Source organism: Lissotriton helveticus, chromosome 5_1, assembly GCF_964261635.1.
Source record: "Lissotriton helveticus chromosome 5_1, aLisHel1.1, whole genome shotgun sequence".
Classification (NCBI taxonomy): domain Eukaryota; kingdom Metazoa; phylum Chordata; class Amphibia; order Caudata; family Salamandridae; genus Lissotriton; species Lissotriton helveticus.
The window spans coordinates 1,078,591,536-1,078,619,191 of record NC_136065.1 but is presented as its reverse complement, the minus strand read 5'-3'; the positions used below and the strand labels follow the sequence as shown (position 1 = coordinate 1,078,619,191).

The 27,656-nt window shown below is 47.0% G+C and overlaps 2 protein-coding genes across 2 annotated transcripts in view; one reads left to right on the top strand and one right to left on the bottom strand.

Moving 5' to 3' along the window:
• Positions 1–27,656, bottom strand: part of PDZD7 (PDZ domain containing 7) — a 790,250-nt gene that overhangs the window by 546,770 nt on the left and 215,824 nt on the right. The window lies entirely within an intron of this gene.
• Positions 5,805–27,656, top strand: part of LOC144753501 (G2/M phase-specific E3 ubiquitin-protein ligase-like) — a 43,416-nt gene continuing 21,564 nt past the window's right edge. Inside the window, exon 1 of the mRNA XM_078641168.1 lies at positions 5,805–5,986. The gene's annotated coding sequence lies outside the window, so the exon portion shown is untranslated. The remainder of the gene's footprint in view (positions 5,987–27,656) is intronic.

The window sequence follows — 27,656 nt, the reverse complement described above, 5'->3', positions numbered from 1 at the left end:
TAACATGATTATGATACGTGTTGAAATGGATATGTTTCATGTTAGAATTAATATAGGATGTGTTAATATGAATGAGACATCCATTGAAAGAAGTAAGACACGTGCTAAGATGACTATGACATGGACTGAAATTAATATGAGGCCCATTTAAATATATTCAACATGTCTTAAAATAAGTATGACCAATGCTGAAATTAAATTGAAACTTATCAAAATGAATATATTATGCTTTGAAATTAATCTGATACACATCAAAATATATATTGCATGTACTAAAATGAATATGACCTATGTTGAAATGGATATGACCCATGTTAAAATTATCATAGCGAGTGTTAAGGTGAATATGACATCCATTGAAATAAATATGACATTCATTGCACGGAATCGGACACATGTTAAGATGAATATGAACCACTTTGAAATGAATATGACACCTGGTGAAATTAATATGGCCCATATCAAAATTAATAAGACATTTCTTATAATTAATATGGCATATTTTGAAATAAATAAGAAACTATGTGAGATAAATGTAGCATCATTTGAAATTAATAAACCACATATCAAAATGAACTTATGCTATGTTTAAATTAATGTGACCCCTGTTTAAATGAATATGGTTTGCATTGAACTTATGTTGATCAACTTTAAAATTAATATTACATGTTGAAATAATATTACATACTCTGAAAGCATATGATAAGGACTAAAACAAAGTAACTAAAATTAATATAACACAGGAACCAGCCTTTACCAAGCATCCATTACATGCATCTATTTGCCACACAGTTAAGTATGTCTACATTTTTCACACAGTACTTTATCAGGCAGGTAAATATTTTTGTAAATAAGATAATTTTTTATGTGCACATAGAGATAAAGGGAGGTAAAGATGATTTTATGGTTTAAAGGTAGTTAGAGGTAAAGGGAGGTGAGGATGATTTTTGGTTGTAGGAAGTGGGTATAGGGAAAGGGAGGTAAGGAATGAAAAAAGGTGGTTCTCCATTAAAAAATAAACACACACATTTATATTTACATATATGCATAGATAAATACATATATGTTCCACGTGCAGAAAAAAAGGATTTCCCAGGTATTTTTGCACGGCAGTGCGAAAGGGAGTAAAAGAGGTGTTACGTCTCCTCTTGCCAACTTGGACTCTCTGGCATTGTGTTCAAAGATATGGTGATACCATGGGCAGCACATTATGAGGACTTTAAACATGACAGGTAAACGCTGCACAATGTATATGTCACATTTAATTTTTTTAACATTACAGTGCACACAGACTTTTAAACTGTGATTTGAGATGCTATCCAGCAGGATCTACATCACGTCACAGTCTAAGCACTGCGCAATGATTTTAATCAGACTTTGGCATCAAGACGCTATACAGCATTATTGTACATCTACCACAGTTTGCAACTACACCCGGTTGCATTTTGGGAATTGTAGGATTGCACCAGGTCACGTGATCATTGTAATTTAAACAGTGCGAGTTTATTCAATGAGACTTTCCTCACCTGTGAGCAAGGCCATGACTAATGGCTGAAACACGTAAGGATTGAAGCTCTGCCACCCTTGAGACACAATATAGCCAGTGATTTATCAAGTTGTGCTTCACTTCTCTTTTTTCTTTGGTGTGCAAAATCACAGGATACTCCATGCCCGTTTCTGTGAAGCTGCCCTGGAGGGATTGTGTGTGTGTGTATATATATATATATTATTTTTTTTTAGGATTTACTGAGTAGCGCCCCAATCGGCGATGACACAAGAGGCGGCACACCAGGAGACGGCATAATGATTTATTGTGCACCAAGTGAAAGCCTTAATGTTTTATGCATTCATTGCTCAGAAATCAGAGTTGTGGATGGGTGGATTGGTGGTGGATGCATGCATGCAGGTATGTATGTATGTAAGGATAGATAATAGGTGATGTGGGTGGATGGGTGGGGGAGTGAATAAATGTGTTTGAGATAGATGGATGGATGAATGGGCAAATATGCTGATGGGTGAATGAATGGATGTGTAGGCTATGGGTCAATGGATGAGGTTGTGGCGCGAATAGAGGGATGCAGTAAGGAAGGGGTGGATGAATTGGCTAGAAGATTAAAGAAACCGCCAATGCTGGCATAATTATGCAGCAACACGCTGCAGGATGACACAATTTGTGGACCTGTTCATAGCGCACAGGGAGGATTATCAGTTGAAGCAGTGACAATTCCTTCTGCTGCAACCGCCCTTTAACTTGAGAACTTAAACCAGTGAAGCACGTAGCAGAAAGTGCCATTAATTCTGTTTTATGATGCAGACAGGAATATGTTCTCCTTTCATTACTGATGTGTGCAGTCATGAATGTCCTACAAACACCACCAACAGCCCTGTGTTAACCCCTTCCGTGCTGCTGTCGGCCATTGGCCGACGGCAGCACTACCTCCCCAGTGCTGCCGTCGGCCAATGCGGCCCCGCCCATTTTGCGGAAGTGCCGCACTGCCGCAAAATCGCTGCAGCGGTAAATGGGTTAAAATGAGTTTGCACATGTTATTCCGACTAGGCAGCAGGTGGGAGACAGGAGAGCCCTACTTAAGATCATTACCGACAGATTTGGGGCTCTTGCTCACCAGCTCAAAACACCGTTCTAGTAAAATAACAAGAAATCTGTTCACTCAAGCAGCACACGTGGATGACGATGAAGCCTGTATGAGCTGCCATGAAGGAGGCAGACTGAGCACTTTCCACTGCACCAACAATGCACATAGTGCCTAAAGCCACGCACGCCAGCCTGATACCTGAGTAGATGTGTGCTTTCCTTTTTACACTGTGACAGGGAAAGAGATGGCGTTTTGTAGCACTGTCCAGCCCATAAACCAAAGCCTCCCATCTCCCCACAGAAGCTGTGCTCTTTTGCCTAGGCATGCAGCACTGATAAGTGTTTGGGGCAGGTTTTAATTCGACAAGGTGGTCACAGTAAGACACCCATACCCAGAACAGAGCACTATGTAAAACAACAAACTATACACGTCATCTGAGGCGTACATGTACCGACACTAGGTACAGGCATATGACGTATGTTTTCATTTAACAGAGTGGAAGGGAAGAAGCATAGGTTGTTTTGTAACCCTCGTCACCTGAAAAATGAGTAAATGCTCTATCGCTACACCTACTTAAATCATATTGCCTAGGAACCTAGCCACACATGACATCTGTCTCATGCTATGTGCCAGTTGGTTGTCTGCTTTATACAAATGACAACCCACAACGGGATCTCAAAAGACATCTCATTACAATGGAGCCCTAAACCAGAGCAGGACAGCACAGTACACCAGGCGAGAGGACCCCGTGTACAACAGGTTACACCGGGCACGTGACATCATGGCAAAGCACAGAACCGCACTCCAGTGAACCACAAACACCCCGTGACGTCAGAGCACATGTCAACAAATCCTGTGAGAGCTCGGCATGCCAGGGTGCCCCATGTGGCATCAAAGGACGCCATACGACATTGTATCACGTTGAAGTAACGCACGACACACCACATGGCAACACGTGCTAATGTACATATCACACATCGAGCAGGATTACAGACTACACATTAATTCAACCGTCGGAAATGTTCTTTATGAAAAGGTAGATACACACACTGCAGATCGCCAACATTGTCAGACCTTCAGCCTCAACGGCTATACAGAGCCTATCCACAGTCTTTACTGCACGTCCCAGTATTATTAAAGTGTGCACAAAAATATCATATTTTCCAGGTTAATTGTTTGTATTGCGCGTGGCACATAACCTAATTACTTCTTGACAATGCCGCATATCCGGCATCTGGTTAAACAGATGCGAAACGCAGATCGTGCTTACAGTGATCTTCTAAACACAAGAGGTAAGATGGAGGAAGACATACTTCATACGTATAATTACAAAAGACGTGACATAACAATAAATGAGCATAACTATGCCATGTCAAAACATTATGCACTGATTAAAGGACAAACTGAATTGTGAACTTAAACAAAGGTCCATTCACTCGTAGGGACTAGGGAAGACTGTAGAAGTCTCGAGACACAGCCTCTGACGGCATATTCAGAAGAGCTTTTCACTTTTATCTTGTTGGCTTGCACAAATCCCTTTTACTCCAGTTGCAGCTCGCAATTCTCAGGGGGTGGGGGAGGGGGGTTAAAATAAAAAACTTACCTGAGCCCGATCCCGGTCCGCGCTGCCTCTGCGTCCAGTTCCTGGGCCGGTCCGAACTCTGGAGCAGGAACAGGTCTGGGCTGGTCCAGAGCAGGAACAACTTTAGACTGCGCGGCCGGTGTCTGACTCTCAGCCAATCCAGACACTGCATTAGCAGCGCCAGGATTGGCTAGGGCACGGATACAGCCTGCCCACTAGGCCTGCAACAGCCTCTCGGGTTCGCCCTTCCCTCACTCTTCTACTGAAGATATAGTAGTGGCTGACAGTGCGCATGTACGGGCTCAAACCTGAACATGCGCACTACGCGCCGCTGTCAGTGACAGTCTAACTGTTACTCAGACTGCATTGAGTGCTGCTGCAGCCCCATCCCCACCCCGTTCAGAGGCCGATTGCCGCGCGCTCAAGACCCACCAGCGCGAGAGTGGAGGTCCAGGAGTTGAGAGAATTCAGAATTGCTTAATTTGATTTGCTTGCATGAATTTAGGGCGATATGGCTAGTGGGGCAACGCCACAGCGCCCCCAATTGACTCACTGCCACTGGAGGGGAGGGACCAGTCTCTCCAGTGAAACATAGAATAATGGCCGCCCATCAACTCAAACTGGCTGTATAGAAAAGCCTTAAGCTCTTTCTAAACAGAGGAAGAGAGAGGACTGTGTACTGCGGTAAGGCACCTCGGAACATGGTTCCATGCAAACCTTAATCTGAACAGCTGTGCAAGCTCTGCAAGGAGTAACAATTTTGGGTGACAAACTCAGGCATTGCGATAATGCGGGGACATTACTGAAAATGCGTTATTCTAATGTGAGATGTGCGCCACTTGGCAGGTCCAATCAATAGCATCGGAACCGATTAAAAATGTTGCCAATCTTGAAAAATGGAAGAGGAATGAAGGCTTGAAGGAAATGTCTATACACACTTATTGCTGGACAAAAACGCTGAATGTACTAGTACCTATAGTGCCACCTCGGCCACATCTCATCTTTGATTAATGCCTTTGTGCTTTGGAGGTGCTATCCTGGGGTGTGAAAAAGATGTGGGAAAAAAGGGTTATACAGCTTGATGTGTTAAGGTGCTGTCATTTACTGCAGGCAAGTGTACTGTTTTGCAAATAAATAAAAAAAAATACCATTACAGATTGGTTTAAATATGTCCAATTTTGAAATTGATGTGAATAATAGTGAAGCAAATAATTCTGCTCTCAAAATGAATATGGGAATCACTGAAATAGGAAACGAATCACATTGAGATGCATAGCATGGTTCATGAACTGGATAAGAGTGTGAGTGAATTGGATACGGTGAATTGTGTGTATAACATGCACTGAAAAGCACATGACACTAACAGCCAATTACAGAGGAGTTCAAGGCAAGCTCCGCAAAAGGAGGGGTTGTGGACAGGAGCACATTGAAAAACACGTGCAGAAGCAAGGAGAACACAGTACAGTCACACCCTTTTCTGCTGCGCTCATTGGATCACATGGCTGTCAATCTCCTGGAGTCAAAGCTCTACCAATGAGGCCCCTGCATGTGGTGGTCCTGCCCCCACGCTCCAACCCATAATTCTATTCAGGCCTTCTTCGTTGGTACTACGCACGAGCTCCCTTGGTGAAGCTTTCAGCCATAGGCCTCAGCTAAGAGAAGCAGAAGCCTTTGGTGGCAGTGGCACTGATCAACTGCCTGCCAGTGCCCAAAAGACGCACACAGCCTGTCAGCCCCAGCCTAGCTGAGCCCTGCAGCCCCGGTGCTGTGTTGCAGCAAAAAAGGACAGAAATTAGGACTGGAAGCCACGGTACGTAGACGAGATGCAGCCCTTTCCCAGAGGCCGCAGTGTAAAGTGAGGGAGGAGGGCATACATAGCAGGAATACCCTGTGATGTAACGGTGTGTCACGTGTGCCCTCACGGTGAGGGCGTATACCCAGCAGATCAGGCAGGCTGGCACGGGGGAAATATCATGTGACGTATTAAGGAGGCCTGGTGACGTGCACGTTGCACTCAGAGCATGAGGGGAAATCTTGTGATGTAATAATGACCTCTAAAGGAACGGTGCAATGCACGCTGCCGAACGTGCAGTGTGACAAAAGGGAATAAATATCCTGCGGTCAAAGGCGTAGCTTATGTTGGTGCAGCTGGTGCAGTGGCACCGTAGTCCAGAGGCCTGACAAGCCAATTTAAACTTTATTATTAATTCAAACATCAGCCAGAGGCCTGAATCTTTTATGGCACTTCGGTCCACGTCACACTGGCTACTCTATTGTCTGTGGTGTAGTCACCTGTGCACGGACGGTGACTTGGGATACCCTCTTGCCACGAGTGATTATCCTATGGTGTAATAACTTGTCCACTTGTCCAAGGTGACGTACACCTTGCAGATTATGGACCGGGCACGAGGGAATATCCTGTTACACAATTACTTGTGCTTACACGGTGAAATGCACCTTGCACAAGATACACCCCGGACACGAGGGAGTAATCTTTGGTGTAATGATATGATGACGTGTGTACGCATGGTGAGTGCACTTTGCCCACCATGCTCCCAGGGCACAAGGGAATACCCTGTGGGTTAATGACTTGAACGCACACTGCCTGTGCATTGTGCATCATGAACAATGGGCACGAGGGAATACAATGTGATCTTATCGCCTGTGCTCACAAAGTGAAGCTTAGTGCACCTTGCAGATCACACATCCCGTGCACTAGGGTGACCAACCGTCCGTAAATTTCCTCTTTACGGACGCCTTTTGTCCGTAATTCTTGACATCACAGGGAGCAGCGCTGCTCCCCTGTGAGAGGCCTCACCCCCTGATGAGGCCGCCTTGCACTCCTCCTGGAGCACAAGAGCAGCTCCAACCACCCACTGTCATTCTGTATGTAGCTGATTGCCACATACAGAATGTAAATGGGCCAGTCTGGGGTGTGACAGCATCTGGTGGCCTCCTCCTGCCTCCGTGTACAGCAGGGCAATCTGTGATAAAAGGTAAACCGCCCATGCTGCAACGTTAACAGTTCATATAAGGAAGCCTGTAAAAGAAGTTAAAAAAAAGGGTTATCGTTCTTTCACTGTCTCATCATTTTTGAACTGAAGTATTTTTAATATTATATTCAACAAAGCCATGTTGCTGCTTTTTTATTTTAAGCCACAAACAACCATTGACAAAGCCAATAGTCCTGGCTTGTTGTTAGTGTAATGATACTTGCTGTATTATATATGTGGATGCAATGACAACAGCAACATAATACCAGTCGGGCGAAACACTATGCTAAGCGCTGATTTTTAGACTAGGTGTTTTAAACCATGCCCTTAATTACATCGAACACCCCCTTTGAAGATACCCCCCAATTTTTTTACACCACTTAAAGCCCTGGAAACAACATCATGTCACAGTCCCCTCACATCCTGGCACTGCTATGTTTTCAGATTTCCTATGTGCAGGGGCATAGTGAACCCTCCCCCACCCCTTGCTTTAGGAACTACAGCGAGGTGAAGTTCTTGATGGGCCTCTTCTGTCAGCAACTCTGCAGACAACGGCTCAGCTCATAATGTCAAAAGGTAGGTGAGTAAATAAGTGAATGAATGTGTGAATGGCTGGATGGATTAATGAAAGGATGAATGGAAGGGTGAATGGATAGATAATAAAAGAAAGGATGGATGGATGAATGAGTGGAACTATTGATGAGAGAAAAGGTTACTCGATGGATGTATGGGTGGAAGGGTAGATGGATGGGTAAAAGGGTGGATGGGTGTGTGAAAGGATGGATGAGTGAAAGCTTAGATGATGGGCGAGTAAATGGGTGGATGAATGAGTGAAAGGATGAATGGATATAATTGATAAGTGAAAGGGTGAATGGATGGATGAGTGAAAGGGGGTAGATGGAAAAAAGGATGGATAGATGAGTTAAGAAGTGAAAGGGTACATGGATGAGAAAACGGATGGATGGATGAGTGAAAGGACGGGTGAGTAATAGGATCAATGGATGGAATTATTGAATGGATGAGTAGATGGATGGGTGGGTGGATGGATGGATTGATGGATGGATAAGTGAAAGGGGAATGGAAAGAGAAAGGGAGGATGAATGACTTGAAGGGTGAATGGGTGGAAGGATAAGTGACTGGGTGGATGGATGAGTAAGTGAATGGATGGCTGGATGGGTGAAAGGGTAAATGGCTGAATGGATGAGTGAATAGATGGATGGGTGGAAGAGTGGATGGATGACTGTACAGATGGATGGGGTGAAAGGGTGGGTAGATGAAGGATGGATGAGTGAAAGGGTGGATGAAGGGATGGATGAGTGAAAGGGTGGATGGAAGGATATATGGTGGATATTTTTACAAATGGTTGAATATGTTTGGATATAAATGGGCACACAGATGGAAGCACAGAATGAATGTTGAAATACTGAATGATAGATAAAAGAATGATTACACCTTGTAGCACCCATTACCTTAAGTGACAATTCCTATACATTGACTTTCACGTTAATATGAGTCATTGTCTCTATATAATGTGTGTGATGTAACACACTCGAACACCCCACCCTGCCCTACATAATTGGGATGAGTAACACTATAGGAGAAATTAAATACATATGAGAGACGGTCTAAGTGAAGATGATGGGCACCATTGAAGGGTGGAAGCAAGGCAGGACTGGCCGGACCGGGCATCGGGTGTTTCTTTGGGAGGCTGGAAAGGGTGGTGGCAGTTTTGTTAATGGGGGCTGGCACTGCAAAGTTCCTTGTATATCCAGTAGTTTTCAATCAACAATAAATGCAGCCTCACTTATATTCAGGTGTGGTGCACCATTGTCTGGTGTCACATACCTGCTGGAGCGATATGCGAGTTTTGAATCGTCTAAGGTAGCAAGCTGTGGGCATACTGAAAATCGTGAAGTGCACGATTGTCTCAACCTATATAAACCTATTTTGACTTGTACTTAGATGGTTGTCTATTTACTTACTTATATACTATTGCGCGACCACCTCTGACGTGTCTGTAAAACTTACCTTTTGTTCCGCAGTTTTGTCCTGAATTTTGTCCCTTTGTCCTGCGCTTGCCCGAGGCCACGCAGTGGCCATCAGGAGGGCGGGCTCCTAGTCACAGAGGGCTGCCCCCGCCCACCTTGTGACCAGCCACTCCTCGCCTGGGCAGGTATCGCCCAGTAGGAGGTAGGCCGCTGACGCACGTCCAGGGTGGCGAGGAGGAGCCTCGGAGGGTATATGACCCCAGGGCACCTTTGTGTAGGCCTCTTGGCCGCTCCGGACGTCGCCCGACAGCGTCGGGACACTCTTTTGGGGTGACACACATTTTCTTTGTCCCCCTGCTTGTTGTCGTTTGGAGCTCGGTCTGGCGTCGGGGTTATGTTTCCCGTGGTTGCCGGGTTCGTCTAATAGGCCGGTGAGTGCTCCCTCTCGACGCCCTTGTCCTGCACCCTAATTTCCGGTGCGCGGCCGCCCTGAGGTTCTGGAATGGGGGCCGCCAGGATGTCCAAGCTGCATTGTGCCATGTGAGTTTCGCAGCGTGCTTGCTCGGCAATCACCATAGGGTGGGGTGCGCCCAGCCATGATTCTTACCCTGGCCCGCCCGCTTGCCCCCCCATCCCCGGTGCGGCGTCCACGTGCCTCGCGGCGGGCCTACTGCCCTAGAGGGCAGGCGTGTGGGACGTTTCTCTGGGCCGAGTATCTGTGACTGTGGTGCGTCTCCGGTGGTCATGGCCTGAGTTAGGGTTAGTTAGTATGCGGTGTAAATGTTTAGTATGCCGATACAACTTCTTCTAGGGCCCGGTGGCCGTTTCCGTCTAGGGCCGCGGCTACCTAAGCCTTCAGTACGGTGGTCGGTAGCTTCTATTTCAGACTGGATATCCTTGCACGCGCGGAGTATCGCCGTGCACACTGTGTGCGAATAGTGCTGGCAAATGTTGATGATCGATAAAAGGTGGTATTTAAGGGGATTTGTCTAAATGTTACACAGTTGAGTCAGCTTAGCACTCCGATAAATTCATACATCATTCCGGGGGATTTGTCGAATGTTACACAGTTGAGTCCGCTTAGCACTCATAGAAGGTCATACTTGTTCATGCTGGATTTGGGGGTATTTGTCTTATGTTACACAGTTGCGTCAGCTTAGCATTCATTATAAGGTTCATACTGTTCAGGCTGTATTTAGGGGGATCTGTCTAATGTTACACAGTTGATGCCCGAACTAAAAGATTATTAGCAGGCAGAAATGATGTAGGGCTGAATTTAATTCATTGGGCGACGGACAGTATCCGCAAGGGGGGCCTCGTGGGGGTTTTCTTTGCCCCACCACTGCTCCGAGATCCCGCCGCGGTGGTCGGCCCAATATTGTGATGCTTGTGTTTGGCTCCAGTTAGGACGTTGTTAGTGACATTCTTGGGATTCCACCTAACACAGCGTTTCCTGGCACTGATTTCGGCCTCCACGCTCATAATATGCCCTCGGCGGTAGTATTCAGAATTTTGTCGTGAACTTTCCGTGGAGAGCGAAAATATTTTTGTAAAGGGCAGATCGGTTCATTTCCTAGCTTCGTGGTTAGCATCGGTATTGCGCCACCAAGCGGTGGAAATCCTACATCGTACGTGACTAGCCCGTAGTCAAGCTTCTTCGTGAGCTTCCCGTGTGCGCAGGGCGTCACTACTGTCTGTGGATAGACGTGGGGCAGCTGCCAGGGCAACTGTCCTCGGAGCCTAGGGTTGTCATAGAAAGGTATATAATACATGTCAGCGCGAAGGGTCTCTCCCCTGTTCTGCCAGGCCTCTAAATTATCAGTCGGGTGCTCGAGGCTGTCGGTAGGGCTGTGGGGAATGGGCCTCTCCTCCTCAGGGTCGGCATTCCTATTCTTTAGTGCAGAGGTGATGTAGGGCTAGCAGTATTGGAATGTGGGCACGGGAATCGTCTCCTTCATGCTGTCATGTTCTTAAGCGACCTCCTTTGGCTAGTCGCCATAGTGTCTTTGATTCATACTTGAGATGTTAAGTTAGCTGCCTCCCAGATTATGCAAAAAGCAACCGTCTTTAGACTGATCTCAGGGTGCCGCGATACTCCGGTGCACACTGATTCAGACGTCCAATTTTATTTAGTCAGGTCTCTACAATGGTTAGAATACATGTTCCTTTTCATTATGCAGTTCGACACTTCCGAAGCGGCTCTGTCCGCTGATCGAAACACGAGGTTCAAAGCAGTAAAGAAGGGTTTCCTGTGTTTGCCATCCTGGGCTAGGGGGTCTGGTATTTCAGAGTGACGTAAGCCGCTGTGCCCCTCATGGGTTGCCCCAGGCACCGACATGTAACTTAACGTGTTGCCCAGAGGCTGCTTAAATTTTCTATAAAGTTATTTCATCAATAGTCTGATAGTACGGGCCCCCCCCCTATAAATAATTTAGTTACAGAAAGAGCTATTACCTCAGAATTTAGATCTTGCGGGGGATTATCCGCACTCCACTGGACTGTCTTTAATTGCCATTTTGCATGCGATTATATACATCTCTTATAAGTGATTTCTATCATATATAACTTACTGCTTGCAGATAGCCGCGGTTAGGAGTAAGATTGACTTTGGTATAGGACGCATGCATTGATTTGATTTCTTTGATGTGGGGCCAGTTGTGCGCGGTCTCCTGCTTTGGCTGGCGGTGGGGCGTCTGGAGGACTTGGAGATTTTCGGCCTGGCGACCGTGCACAGGAATTTCGCGGTTTGTATGGTTGAATGGCTGGCCTCAGGGGGCTGGGAAGGCTACGTTTGTTGCGCGTTGTTTTGGGAATTTATGGACATCATGGGTGTGTTTTTCGGGGTCATCATTGTGGACTGTTTTGTTTGATTTTGCTGGAGTGCGGACTGGTGCGGGTGCTTTTGCATGCCTTTGTGCGCAATTGTCGGTTTCACAGACTCCGCTTTGGCCTGCTATCCGCATGAGCCTTCTCGCGCTGCTCTCGGCGGAGGGGCCACTGGCGGTATGGGCGTCAGGTGGCCACTTTTTGGCTTGCATTCACACCGGGAGTTTTTGACGTTCCTTTGCACTGGCTGGCGCGCCCTGGCCTCGACCCACTGGTTCCCCAGCGTCTCGCACGGGCTGCGTGATTTTATTGACACAGCTTTCTCGGTTTTGGGTTCTTCGTTCTATGGGGGTGTTTCCTGTGGCCGAGCCGTTTGGCCATCCGGGGGTGGGGCCATTGTGTGGCCTCGGGCTGTCCTCTTGTGCTCGCGTGTGAGTCCTAATCCGTTCAAAGGCAGCCCCCCCCCCCAGCTCACCCCTAGCGTTGCACCTCCCCCCTTTGGCTCTCATGCACACACTATGCCTGGGTGGCTCTTGCAGCCTGCCGGCTCCCTCAACATCAATGGGCGCAACTTCAGAGTAGTGGGGGGGAGCCTGCATATTTAAGCGTCCCTGACCGGCGCCCTGCACATGGCAAGCAGCAGGCTTTTGTTGGTGCGAGATCGATTTTCCACTGCTGTGAGGCTATGACTGGGTACATGGCGGTCCACTGATCTGCTTGTTCATCCACTACCGGGTTTGGATTGGTTGGGGTTTTGGTTTCGGTCATATTTTCCTCCAATTCGAACTGAGGACTGGTTGATATTGTCTTTCAACACGCTTAGTTTGAGTTCGTGCCAGGTCTAGGGTGCGACAAGGGGCTGCACCGCACTGTTGGAGGTTGCACGTGGCCAGCGGTAGTGTTTCGTTCCTTCGATTGCACGGTCTGCGAGGTTTCCCCCCGGCTGGCCTCCTCGGTTCAGCTGTCGTTGGGGTCTAGTCACTTGTGGCCCGCGCCCCTCTGTCAGACTACTCACTTCAGCAATGCAACGACTCTGGGAGGTCGGAATTGGGCATCGCGGGGGCGAGGACGGTTTTGTTACAAGGGTGGGTGAGCGGCGTGTCTAGATGTTTTCCCGTCCCCCCCCCCTTGCACTTTGTTTGGTGTGTGGGGAGTGCATTCCTGCTGGCAAGCTGCGCGTCGATGCGTTCTGTCTAACAGTGTTCAGGCAGGGTTCCGGTTGGCACCCAGGAACACCGAACGGGGACCATTGGGTGGTGTCCTTCGTGCACCGCTGGCTCTACGAGTCTGGAAGTTAGTGCTTGTCATTCGGCCCCCCTTGTGGTTGCAGACGTGTCAAGCATCGCTCGATGCAGCGTTCACTTCTCCAGTCAGCGTTGGTCACGTCTGGGTTAGTCCCTTCGAGGACTACGGTTATCGGTAGCCACGGAGAGAGGAACTTCCACGGTATTGCTCCTGTGAGGGCTCACACTATTTCTCCCTGCCATTTATCCGCAATTTTCAGTGCTTCAGATGTTTTAAGTACATCCTCCTGGAGCTATTCTCCTACGGAGAGTGTTAGCCCGGTACCTTTACAGTGCGCCCATCGTCCTCCCTACTAAAAGACCGTTCTTGTTACCTGTGCAATCACTGCGTAATAGGTAGCAAGCAGCGTGTTACAAGAGAAAAGTGAAGTGTGCATATTACTTTTGTGTACCAATTCCAAGTGATAATTGCGTTCTAGCAGTAAGGGATTTCGCACACGGTGCATTACAAGGTTAATGGTGTAATGTACGCTACCTACACTAGTAGGAGGTTTATACAACTATACTGGTGGGAGTTCAACAGTAGAGCTAATGTTACATAGCAAGGGCGGATCTTGAGCTAGTTGCGCACCCAAGCTCTGCTTATTATAATTAATGTGACGGTGGGCTGGGTATTAACCCGCAGTAGTCCAGTCGCAGAGAAGTATAGGTTAATGTATGTAAGGCAAAGTAGAAGCCGTCACTGTGGCAGGCCTCTCGCGTTGTTAATGGGAGCAGAGGCACTGGGGGAGTCCTGGCATAATGTATTCCCTCCAGGCCATGTTATTCTAATACCATTCGGGTAGCTAATGACATGCGTACGATCAAATATCCTGGATAAATATCGAATATTTTCCAGCACCATCAGATTATTTAACAGAACAGTTACCTGTCAGCGTTTGAGGGTGCAGGTGGCTCATTATAGACAGACACATTGGAAACTATACTTTCTTCGAGCCTTGCGTCTAGTTCTATTAAACTTATCTGTAAGTCGCAATGACCTATCCTGTACCCTGTATATGTTGTATACCATCCAGTTTCAGAGTATTTGTTTGATCCTCTTAACGCGCCCTCGAGCTAATGAGCGCACTAGCCCGGCTCATTTGCATACCATTGATAATAGTCTTCCAATCTCACGACATATAGGTTTGTCAATGTCGTCATAGCCTTTCGGCAAGTACTTCTCTGTGGTAGCATAGTGTCTATTTAGAAGTGGTTAATATATTTCTGGATGGTATCCTCATCTTTTACCTGTATTCTAGTAATTCATCATTGCATAGTGTGCTTGAGGTCGCCGTTAGGTATACAAGGCCCAGCGCTCCTTAATGTAATATGCTTTTGTGACCATCAGTAAACGCGCCTGTGTTTCAGCCTCACCAAGAGAATTAGTTATGGTTCGCTCACCGGCAGTTATTCACTCCTTGAGCGATTTAACATCGTGAGTCTTCTAGGGACCTACTCCTTCAGATAATGTTATTGGCAGTCCAGGCTCAGGCTGAGGTGTAACAGTTCCTCTAATTGTATGTGATATGAGTTTAACACTTCTCCCCTGGTTTGCGTTTGAACAGCTTCGTGATGAACCCGAGTAACCTTTAGATTCCTTGTGCACCTCCTATGGTGAGGAGTTGACCGGAGGTTCCTTTCGCCAACATCGGGAGCTCCTGTTTCAGCTTATTATCCCTTTTGGCGAGGGTCGTGAGGCAACCTTTATAGATGGGCTATTCTGGAAAGTGGCATGGTCTAAGCGGCCCCTGCCTTCTAGGGGGCATGTGTTACTAGCTGTACCTATGCAATCCTGTGATAGATTGTAAGACGAGGTGGAACTCCTTGGTTCAGCTTACTCATCCCTTGGCGGGGGTTGTCAGTCAACTTTTTAGACAAGCAATTTTGTTTGCAGCAGGGTCTAAGCAGTCTCCGGGTCTAAGCAGTCAGGGTCGAAGCGGTCTCCGTCTTCCAGGGGGCATGTGTTATCGGTTGTGTACCTAAATGCGAGCCCATCACTCAAGCTATACTATTTTGCACCGAGCATTTAATTAGCCCGCTGTACTTTGCTCGAGGATAGTTGCTCAAGCGTACACTAAACACAGTTCACAGTTGTATTTTGTGCTAGGCATTTCAGCAGAAGTTGTACAGTACTGGGTGTCGTCTGCTGATGCTTCGTGCGAAGGTGTGCGGTGGGCTTCAGTGTCATGCGCTGGTTCTACTATGGTTCTGATCAGGGAGCGATATCAGCAGGGGAGGTCCTCCTCTTCTCTTGGGGCTCTTTTCAGGGGTATTACCTCTAGCACCTGGAAAAGTATACACTATTGATGTAGAGGGATTCATTCCCTTTGGGTATTTGCTGACTAGCTTCAGGGGCTTGTGGTGTCAGCGGGCGTGTCATGTTGCACGTCGGGATCCTACGGGGGTACTTGGTTTCTGTCCCGGCAATCCCTGGGTGGTGGTCTTAAGTCATCCTACAGACAAGCTAACTACAGGTAGAGTAGCCTAAGCTGCTTCCAGACTAAACCCGAGCGGGCAGGTGATGCCCGCTGTTAATACCTGTTCAATCCTGCTTTGGCATATGCAAAGTCATCGCCCAAGTATATAGTTAATATATATTTATCCCGTCAATGCCCCTGTGCTCTTTGGGTATAGCTGCACAAGCGTCAGTGTAAGCACACTTTCTCCATGTTATGCGGAGAACGGCGTATAGCAGGATTTGTACTTGCTGGGTATAGCCTGCTGACGTTTGTTGTGAAGGGTGTGGTTGAGTTGCAAGGCATGTGCTGGAACGCCTATTCAATTCGAAACACCTTCAGTAGTAGGGCCCCCTGCTCATCACTTTGTCATTCACCTGGAAGTATGACTTCAGGTAACCGGGTATGGTTACTCTTTGGTTTCAAAGCAGTAAAAAGACCCGGAGTATCTGCAGATTAGGGGCTGAGGGGCCTGGGTTACTTCAGGCATGTAATTTTCAGGTCTGGATCAGGTTGCTCGAGGTGGAAAGGGTCCACCGCTCACCTGTCATTTTGCCTTGTTCCTTGCACAGTCAAAATGCTCTGCAGAGCAAGAGTTTCAGGTTCCCCAATAAAGCAAAGTGGTGGGGGGCCGTGAAAAGATTCACTCAGCGGAGGGGCCTGGGTTCCATCAACCACGAGATGATTCAGGACAAGGTCAAGGGTTACTTTGAGGAGGATGGTGTTCATCTCACGTTGTGGGCTTAGACCTGTTCCTCCTAGACCTTAAAGAAGCACTTTTGAGCAAAGGTTGCAGGTAATGAGTAGTAGCAGTGGTGGGGGGCGCGTGCGGCAGCGGGTACCACCGCACGGGCTGTGGCGGAGTTACTGGGCGATCCGGAAGAAGAGAGGTGCAAACACTGTACTTCATCGGGCACATAGGGGTGCCAGAGCCTAACCTGTAACCTCATGGGAGGTGCAGGAACTCGTGTCGGCGCCCCAGTAGTCCTTCGGGCGGTTGTGGGCCTGTGCAGCCGGGGGTTTGCCTAGTCACGCCCTGCAAGGGGCGTGTGTAGTATAATTATAATAATTGTGCAGCAGTTGGGTGGTTCGCCACTATGCTGATTGGCTCAACAGGCGGGCAGGTGGCGAGAATGCGGCCTGCCCTTTGATCGCCCGTAAGATAACCCACCATCATTACATATGTTGTATGTAATAAACCTGCAGCAAATTTTCCCAAACTTAACACTTGTGTCTGTGTGTTATTTGCGGGTTTGGGGCATCACGGGGGCGGGGGGTCCTGTGGCCCTGATGTGACTATGCGCTTGCCCGAGGCCACGCAGTGGCCATTAGGAGGGCGGGCTCCTAGTCACAGAGGGCTGCCCCCGCCCACCTTGTGACCAGCCACTCCTCGCCTGGGCAGGTATCGCCCAGTAGGAGGTAGGCCGCTGACGCACGTCCGGGGCGGCAAGGAGGAGCCTCGGAGGGTATATGACCCCAGGGCACCTTTGTGTAGGCCTCTTGGCCGCTCCGGACGTCGCGCGACAGCGTCGGGACACTCTTTTCCCCCGCCCTTCCTCGAACCCAGAGTGTCTGCTTGAGGGGGGCTCCAGGGGGAGCTTTAATGTGTTCCTTTTTTCGTTGCAGGCGGAGTTACTGGGCGATCCGGAAGAAGAGAGGTGCAAACACTGTACTTCATCGGGCACATAGGGGTGCCAGAGCCTAACCTGTAACCTCATGGGAGGTGCAGGAACTCGTGTCGGCGCCCCAGTAGTCCTTCGGGCGGTTGTGGGCCTGTGCAGCCGGGGGTTTGCCTAGTCACGCCCTGCAAGGGGCGTGTGTAGTATAATTATAATAATTGTGCAGCAGTTGGGTGGTTTGCCACTATGCTGATTGGCTCAACAGGTGGGCAGGTGGCGAGAATGCGGCCTGCCCTTTGATCGCCCGTAAGATAACCCACCATCATTACATATGTTGTATGTAATAAACCTGCAGCAAATTTTCCCAAACTTAACACTTGTGTCTGTGTGTTATTTGCGTGTTTGGGGCATCACGGGGGCGGGGGGTCCTGTGGCCCTGATGTGACTATGAATTTTTACACTCCCTGTCCTGAATTTGCACCTATGCCAGTTGGACACCCTAGAAGGAGTACCTTGGGGCAGGTGCGCATCACCTATTGGACTGAAAGGGCTTCCTCTCCCCACAACCCCCCTGCCCCCCCTACCCCCCAGTGTGTGGCAGCCTGGGATGAGACACTTCCCGGGCCCGCTCACAGCCGCACCGAGCACTTCACAGGTCTTTAAGACCATTTACATGTTAATGAGGCCTTGCTGTTGTTTCACCCCTTCTAAGAGCCCCTTCCGCTCCACTCTGCCTATTGATTAAAAGTTCAGCCCCCCACGAAATGATTCTTCAGCCCCCCCACCCCGAAATTTGGCTCTAGTTGCGCCTCTGGTGTGGGCTACAACAATCGTGTGTCGTGGGAGAGCCCAGAGGCTTCTCTCCGTCACAGGCAGAGCCGTTGTACCATTCTGGGGGCATCAGCTCAGTGGGTAGGACTGTGGACGGAAAGGATGGACAAGCATCTCAGATTTGCCTCAAACTGTGCTGAAGACCGGTGTAAATGCACCCAAGTCTTTCCCAGGGCGGAACGAGGGTGAGCAGAGAGTGTGTAATAATGAGATGCACGAGAGTGCAATTGTATTTTACAAGGGGGAATATGGCGCGGCTTCGATCTTTTATTTACCAAACTCTGCGCACGTACCAAGCAGGAAAACTATTGATTCTGGCATCTCAGTTAAGTAAGGGCACGCTGGACCGGTTTCGAGCAATTTGGATTCAGGATTATTCATGTGCTTTCTCTGACGTTTTTTCTCTCTCATATTTGTCCCCAAATAGGTAGCCTATACATCAACACTTAGTGACCAAAATCTGGTTACTAAGTATTGAAAAGTGTGGGAACGAGTGAATATGTTCTTTTGAGCAGGCATTTGTCTCCGACTGGGCCCACCGACGTTAGTGGCCATGCAGATGCTAGCCAGCTGTTGGAAAGGGGGCCGTGCTGCTACCGCAGCGCTCAAGAATCAGCATGGCAACTGCAGCAAGATGGTGGCCGCAACCCTTGCGCTCTGCTGATTTGGAGCCAGGGCCGCGGGCTGGCCTGGACCAGGAGAGTGCCACACAGCTATGCCTGGAGGCGGCAAATTGGAGGCGTAACTGCACATCAAGCAGTGACTCTACTGAAGAGGCATACACCATGGGGTGGTACACAAAGGCATTTGCATGGATTGGAGTCACGAGGAGCTTAGGCTGCTCTAATGACTAGCTGGATAATGATTACAGTAAGGCGCACCCCTTGGATGAACTACTTGACGTGCATTAGAGACAACTGCCCTGCAGGATGGTGTGATGCAGTTTCATGTATAGTCCACGTAGAGCTCCCTTCATCCCTCAGACTAATCTATGCCTGATTAATTAACGGAGCCCAGGTGCTTGCTTTGCTTCTGGATGTGATATGTATGGTGCGCATAGTTGCATTCAAAGTTCCTATAAGGATCGTGTCATTGTACACTGTGCATGTTTTATCTCTCACACGTTTTTCCACCATCACAGTGTTAAGTGAAACACATTTTAAAGGACCTCTCAGGCACTACAAACATGTTTCCCACATAAGCTCAAAAGAAAGAATACTCTAACCACCCATCCCTTATGGTGTAGCATTGTATCCAAGTAAACAGGCGCTTCAGCGCCCCATACAAGTGAAGTAAGTGCTTTATAAAAGGTACAATACAGTAGGTCTCAACTCACACCACTGAAGCTGAATATTTAAAATGCAGCAGCTCCAAGTTCATTGGGTCTATTGTAGGTGTGAACAGTTTGCAGATCCTCCTCTAGGAATCGGGGATTTAAACGCAGAATCCAAATGCACAGACTCGAGCGGTGCTTATTTGTACTGTACGATTATATAAACTCAATCCTATTATACACTATGCTTGCATAGCGGGTGAACACTAACATTGTGATTTATTTGTGCTTTAGTTCTGGCAAGTCATACCTAGTTCACCTAGGGTAGCATTCAGATGTTCTTCTCAACAAATATCGTTTAACTGAGGATTTAAAAATTAATAATAATTACAGCACGCACACTAGAACATCTTGAACTCAGAAGGCTTCAAATTTTATTGGTCATAATAATTCCCCCCATCTCCAAACCTCGATGGCTCACATTTTTCTACAACTAAATATAATATTATACACACCGAAAAACACTGGAATAACGTATTTTTGTTTTAACCATTAGAAGAATAAACATCGTAATTGTTTCCTAAACACGATAACTCCTGACCTCTAAGAATTAAGATAAATGTCATATCTGTTTTTTATTTTGATTTCTGTGTTTGCTGAGGGAATACAAGATTGTATTTTGTACACTGGATTATGGAGGTTTTAAAAGCCATGCATGGGCAGTGATCTATGTACACCTAAGTATGTTCATTTTAGGAAAGGAAACAATCGGCTGCTCAGCAAACAACTCATCATAACAAAAAGGGAACTCACAGCAAATTATATTTAACAAATGTAGAAAGTAGGCAGGACTGTGTAGTGTCGTCCATCATTGCTGCTCTCTAACATGCGGGCCTAGGGCCCTTCGCAATATTACAGACTGGGTGTATGACTTGTTTGCAAAAAGATGCCCTTCTCGGAGGTACAAACCAATTGAAAATAAAATAAATACACTTGTGGAAATCAAAGTGTGTATAAATGTCGAATTGTTTCGAGTTCTGAATGATCTACTACAACATGTTACTGCAAAAGAGTTGCTGCAAGTTTTTTTTTTTTTTATATCGAGGGCCAGATGTACTAAGCATTAGGTTGGTGTATCCTAGGGTTCCTGGAGTTTAGGGTTCAGGGCATGTATTTTTTCGTGCATATTGGAGTTGGCATGGTTTGGCTTCGATTTGGTGTGTTTTTGTCCATTTTTGGCTGAATATGGGTTGTTTTTGAATGGGCCCGGATGGGGTTTTAGGGTAAAAGTCGCACCCATTACAGTGATGGGAATGGGGTGCAGCTTGGTAAGAATATTGGGAACAGGTGGGATTTGTGTCCCTCCAAGTTTCAAGAGGATCGTTCAAGTGGGACTGGTGGAAAAGCAATTGTTTTTGAATAGCTGATGTCCTATGTTATCCAAGGTAATAGTAACACGTATTGGTAAATGCATTAGGTTTCACCTATGTGATTAATAATAAGCTGTTTAGTTTGCTGTAGCTTGCTGGGTAGTTGACAAACATATAAGTTACAGAGAGTCTGTTAGTGTTATACCTTGTTTATGTACAAAAGGCAATATATTGTGCTCTTACATGTTGTATAGTGGGGGTAAGCAGTTGCACAAATTTGAAAAATGAAAGAGTGAAATAGAATTAATTGATGTAATAGCAATATTATGTGTTTAGGGGAGTTCTGACTATGTTTGGCCCCTGTGCCACTGTACCTGCAGCGTGTATGTAAACAACAGGGGGGATGGGAATGGACTATATTTAGAGGGGTCCAGTGTACTTGTCCAGGGAGCAAGCAAGCAAGGTTGTACACAGTTCCCCTAGGGTTAGACAGGTAATAAGGTCTCTCTCCTAGTTAGCTGAGAGTCAGCAAGAGGGTGTGGAGTGCTAAAAAGTCAGCAAGTTCCTTGACGGAACTAAGGAAGCCTCACACAACTGAAGAGCTGGATGACATGTCTCATTCAGCCTACTAGAGATGTTGTTTAAATCATCGGCTTCCTGCTCCTTCGTCGGGCCGGCGCTGCAATGCCCGACGGGTGACAACAAGTGTCACTCTTTTGCGGAGGTCTTTTGTTCCTTGCCGTGATATGTAGAAACTTGTGAGGCTTAAAAAGGTGAGGTAGTGAGCAAAAGGTGAATAATTTAAAAAAAAGTTGGATAGTCCACAGGGAAACCTTTATTCATGCGGCTAGCCACTTTGTTAAAAGGTGCAGGGAGGGGTACTGAGGACCAACGTATCTATTAGTGTGGCCTCATATCGACCCTCCACTTGGTCAACATGTTTCATGCCCAGCAGGGCAATTCTTCAGGACCGAAAAAAGTGCTCATAAAAACCTAATGTGCCCAAAAGGTGAGCTACAGGCTATTGTTAATACAACCTGAGAGGTCTAGGTCTAAGGCTGGCGAGGGACACTGCATCACCGTAAGACCTAGGAATAAAGTAAACATAACAATTGCTACAATATCGTTATTAATAACAACGCTGACAAGCTAAGCGTTGACTTCACCCCAAAAGTCAATCACGCACCCAGTTATACATAATCTACTAGGTGTCAAGGAAACAATGGAGTGCAACGTGGTGAGGGGAGAGAGACCATTATTACGTGTAACAGGACATGACCCAGAGGGTATTCAGGGCATGTGTGAGTACTACTCGTTGCAAAGGTGGTCTGTTATTACTAAAACTACAGCCACTGTAATGGGAGAATGGGAGAACCGACAGGAACAGTCTCCTCCCTTATCAGAGCCACCACACTCGAGCCTTGAGGGATAATCTACCCTTTGGACAATTTCTCCGAATCCGAAGAAATTGCACGTCACTGACTGATTTTGTACGTGAAGCTTCTACCCTCCAACATAAACTCCAGGATAAAGGCTACCCGACCAGACTTCTGAAACAATCATTTAAAAGGGCACGTAACAACAATAGAGAAGCCCTATTGGAGCCGAACCCAAAACCAATAAATTATGTCATTACTTGCGTAACAACATACACCAGGAATTCCACCTTTATCAAGAAAACGATCAACTCACACTGGGGCACTCTGAACTCCGCTGGGCTGGATATCCCACGTCCACGCTTTGCTTTCAAAAGAACTGCTAACCTAAAGGACACCCTGACCCACACCCGACCCAAGAAGTCAAGCACCCACCGTGAGAACCCCTTGTGGGACTTGCCACCAGTGGTTGGGCACTACAGGTGTGGTAGTTGCATTGTCTGTCCTCAAGCCATACAAAGCAAAGATATCAAGCTGACAGCAACGTTTACCTGGCACATGAACAAACATACTAATTGTAACAGTAGCCGCTGTATATACATGCTCATATGCCCCTGTGGGCTGAAGTACATAGGCATGACTATGCGAACTGTGAAAACACGGATCATTGAGCATAATAGTAACATTCGCTGTACTAAGACACACACCAGGCTCTATGAACACTGTAAAGAAGCGGGACATAGGGCAGACAACCTTCAATGGATAGTCTTGGAATGTCATCCTTCCATCAACCAACATGCACTATACAGACTGGAACAGAGGTGGGTGCACCGTCTTCAATTGGACACCTGTGGTTTGAACGATTCTATCCTGTGGAATCAACTAGCAAGATGACTCTGCCACTTGACAACCCCTGCTTTGCCTAGTGCTCAAGAGACCGGTCATCCTCCCTCTTGAATAATAATTTTTACACTACAGCATCATACCAGTCCTACGGACGGAGGGGCTCCTCCAACACGAGGCTTTTCTGGTCCCAGGGGCACCGTGGTACCCCTACCCCTGATTTAAAAAAAAAAAAAACCCGGGGTCACCCTGTCCCGTCTGGCACTGTATACTGACCTAAGCACGGCCATTACATCACATCCCTAATCCTAGGATATACTAATCCCATGGGCACTGTAGTATCCCCCCACCCCTGAGCTAACCCGCCACCCCTGAGTCAACCCCCCGTGGTCAGCCGGCCCACCCTAGCCCTATCTCTCACCCACCTTTGGCCATAGGGTGTCTGAGCCAGCCATCAGTCCTCATGTCACTGGCGATCCCTACCTGGGTGGATCAGCCTCCAATATGATTATGGAGACGTCTATGTTACCCCTACCCCCAACCTCACACACCACCTGGCAACGCTCCCGTTAATGGCACTTTGATTTCCTATATTCAGGAACTCGTTGTCTGTTAACGGACTATGGCAGTGATGTTGCATTAATAAATTTGGATCCTCACACCGAGGACCCGTTTTGGCGCAGCCGCGCTGTACCATGCGAGCCACGTCAGCGCCCCTGACTCCCCATGACCGCACATCAAAGCGGATGCTTTCTCAACAGCTTGCGCTCAGGTAGGCAAACTACCTTTCCCATGAGCACTCCGGAGTGGCCTCTGATTGGCGCCCCCGGCGTCTCTGCCATCACGGCCACGCCCCCCCCCCCCGCACTCGGACGCCCTACTCTTAATGGCGGCGGTGGCTCCACTCTCCACCGGCTGTTCCGCGTGAAGTACACGCCGTGTGTGTGGGGGTATGTGATATCGGTGCACTCTCCCCGTCGCCAAGGTAAGCCTGCCAGATCGAGCAATCGCTCGCCGCCGCTCTTTGACTATGGAACTCATGCCGGGGCTCACGTGGGGCGCACCGCTCCGCCGGGCTGTCTAGGCTGTATATTCAGCTAGTTTATAGCTGCCCCCCGAACAGTACTCTCTGTTAGTTCCCAACCCTTTACCATCACTCCTGGTACAATCTTTGTACACTTCAGTTCCCAGGTGCTCACAAACGGGTTAACATACACCCCTATGTCTGCACAGCCTTTTTGGCACTTGACAGCCTGGCGAGGCGGGGCGACCGATGTCCCCTTGCCTTACCTGTACTACTTCCCTGGTGACAACCTCTTGGGTTGATCCTGTTTTGACATGCTTTCTTCCTTTGTTCTTTTCCTCCCTTAGGGCTAGATCCCTAGCGCAGTCCCCACAGGAACTAGCCGCGCAGACTGCCATTGGGCTCCTAAGGGTAGGTTATACATATTATACCAAAACCATCCCACAGAGTGCTTGCCTCCCTCCTTGTGGCTTAGTGGCGTTTTAATTGTAATGAATGTTTTCTCCCATTACAGTGGCTGTAGTTTTAGTAATAACAGACCACCTTTGCAACGAGTAGTACTCACACATGCCCTGAATACCCTCTGGGTCATGTCCTGTTACACGTAATAATGGTCTCTCTCCCCTCACCACGTTGCACTCCATTGTTTCCTTGACACCTAGTAGATTATGTATAACTGGGTGCGTGATTGACTTTTGGGGTGAAGTCAACGCTTAGCTTGTCAGCGTTGTTATTAATAACGATATTGTAGCAATTGTTATGTTTACTTTATTCCTAGGTCTTACGGTGATGCAGTGTCCCTCGCCAGCCTTAGACCTAGACCTCTCAGGTTGTATTAACAATAGCCTGTAGCTCACCTTTTGGGCACATTAGGTTTATATGAGCACTTTTTTCGGTCCTGAAGAATTGCCCTGCTGGGCATGAAACATGTTGACCAAGTGGAGGGTCGATATGAGGCCACACTAATAGATACGTTGGTCCTCAGTACCCCTCCCTGCACCTTTTAACAAAGTGGCTAGCCACATGAATAAAGGTTTCCCTGTGGACTATCCAACTTTTTTTTAAATTATTCACCTTTTGCTCACTACCTCACCTTTTTAAGCCTCACAAGTTTCTACATATCACGGCAAGGAACAAAAGACCTCCGCAAAAGAGTGACACTTGTTGTCACCCGTCGGGCATTGCAGCGCCGGCCCGACGAAGGAGCAGGAAGCCGATGATTTAAACAACATCTCTAGTAGGCTGAACGAGACATGTCATCCAGCTCTTCAGTTGTGTGAGGCTTCCTTAGTTCCGTCAAGGAACTTGCTGACTTTTTAGCACTCCACACCCTCTTGCTGACTCTCAGCTAACTAGGAGAGAGACCTTATTACCTGTCTAACCCTAGGGGAACTGTGTACAACCTTGCTTGCTGACTGTACCTGCAGCATCATTGAAATCATGGCCATTGTGCTTGCTAGATAATGCACTTGTGACTGTTTAGTAGTAATATTTAGCAGTATTCTGTGTTTAGTGGAGTCCCTAGAGCTTTTGTCCCCAGTGCCACTGCACCTACTGCACCATTCAAATCAAGGCCATTTTAACTGCAATGTACCTGCTTTATAGTAGTAACATGTAGAGTATTAGGTGTTTAGAGGAGTTCTGCTAACTTTTGGACCCGGTGCTACCGCATCTGTTGAGCCACTCAAATCATGACCCTGTTGTCTGCAAGGTAACTGCACTTGTGGCTGGCTGTTTAGTAGTATAAGTAAAATATAGCAATTTTAGGTGTTTAGTGTGGTCCATAGAGCTTTTGGTTCTGGTGCTACTGCACCATTCAAATCATGACCCCTTTGCCTGCTAGACTAATGCTTTTGTGACTGTATTGTCTAGTAGTAAAATTTAGCAGTGATCTGGGTTTGGTAGGGTCCTACAGCTTTTGGCCCGGTGCCACTGCACCTCCATTCAAATTAAGTCCCTGTTAAGTGCAAGATAACTGCAATTTTGACTGCTTGTTTGGTAGTCAAATGTAGCAAAATTAGGTGTTTAGAGGGGTTCTGACAACTTTTGGGTACCGGTGCCACTGTGGCTGCCTGTTTAGTAGAGATAGGTTGTTTGTGTCTGCACACCTCCGTGATACTTCTCTCCAAATAAATAATATGTCAATCAGTTTGTGATACCTGTGTGCAAAATTTCCTAGGCAGTCAAAAGGCTTTTGAATAAAATAAACAAGTGAAAGACCCATGCCAAGGACAATTAATTAGCTGAAAAGGCTGATCTAAAATCATCAAATTTTAATAAAAATGAACATATAATTAATACAAAAACAGGCCACCTACGGTGATTCAATAATCATTGAAACTAAATAACACAATAATTAAAAATACAAACAGAATTACATTTAAAAACAAGGTACAGTATAAAATTATGACAGGAACACCAATCATGGGGGTGTCCGACCGAATTAACAATGCATTACTCGACGCGCGTTTCAGCGATTTAACGCCTTCTTCAGGAGCCAAAAAGCAATTTTATAAAAACCAGGGATTAGCTCAGGCAATGCTCATAAGTGAAAAATGATATGTCGAATTGAATCTGATGTAAATACACGTAGACTGCGGTTCTAAGTCGGTTATGTTGTCTGGTGGAAGTTCATATGAAGTACCCGTATCGGAATGAGTCTATAGAGCGATATCTTTAAAACTGGACACTTCTTCTGTGGTGGTGCCGAAAATGATAATCACGACATTCAGACTCAAGGGCCTTGAAAAACCTCTCAATGGAGTTATGCAGTTTAATTGAATTAAAGTTGATCCAAACAATGTGGAATCTAATGTGTCGACATCTGTAGTGGCGGATCGAACCTGGCTGATGTACGATGTAAAAATGAAAGCGTCTTCCGTAGCGCGAATGATGCGTCTTCCGTAGCGCAAATGATGCGGCTTGTCGGGTAGTGAAAATTTAGCAGTGATCTGGGTTTGGTAGGGTCCTACAGCTTTTGGCCCGGTGCCACTGCACCTCCATTCAAATTAAGTCCCTGTTAAGTGCAAGATAACTGCAATTTTGACTGCTTGTTTGGTAGTCAAATGTAGCAAAATTAGGTGTTTAGAGGGGTTCTGACAACTTTTGGTTACCGGTGCCACTGTGGCTGCCTGTTTAGTAGAGATAGGTTGTTTGTGTCTGCACACCTCCGTGATACTTCTCTCCAAATAAATAATATGTCAATCAGTTTGTGATATCCACTATCCTTTGCAACCAAAATTAACAGACTATCATGTTCATTTCTCAAATTCCATATTCAACTATCCTAATTCACCCCTAATCCTTTATGGGTTTCGGAGTGGCGTGCTTCAACACCCCATCAGGTGTAACAAGTGCTATATGAATGCAAACCTTTCTTCCCCTTTTATCCCTCCGCTATCCTTCTCACTCCAAATTACTGACTAATATTCACCAATGATATTACATTCATATTTCACCATACTAATTCACCACTAATACTTTATAGACTTCCGGAGTAGCGTGCTTCAACACCCTATCAGGGGTAACAAGCGCTATATAAATACAAACCTTTTTTCCTCCACTATCCTGCTATCATTCCAAATCCAAATAACTG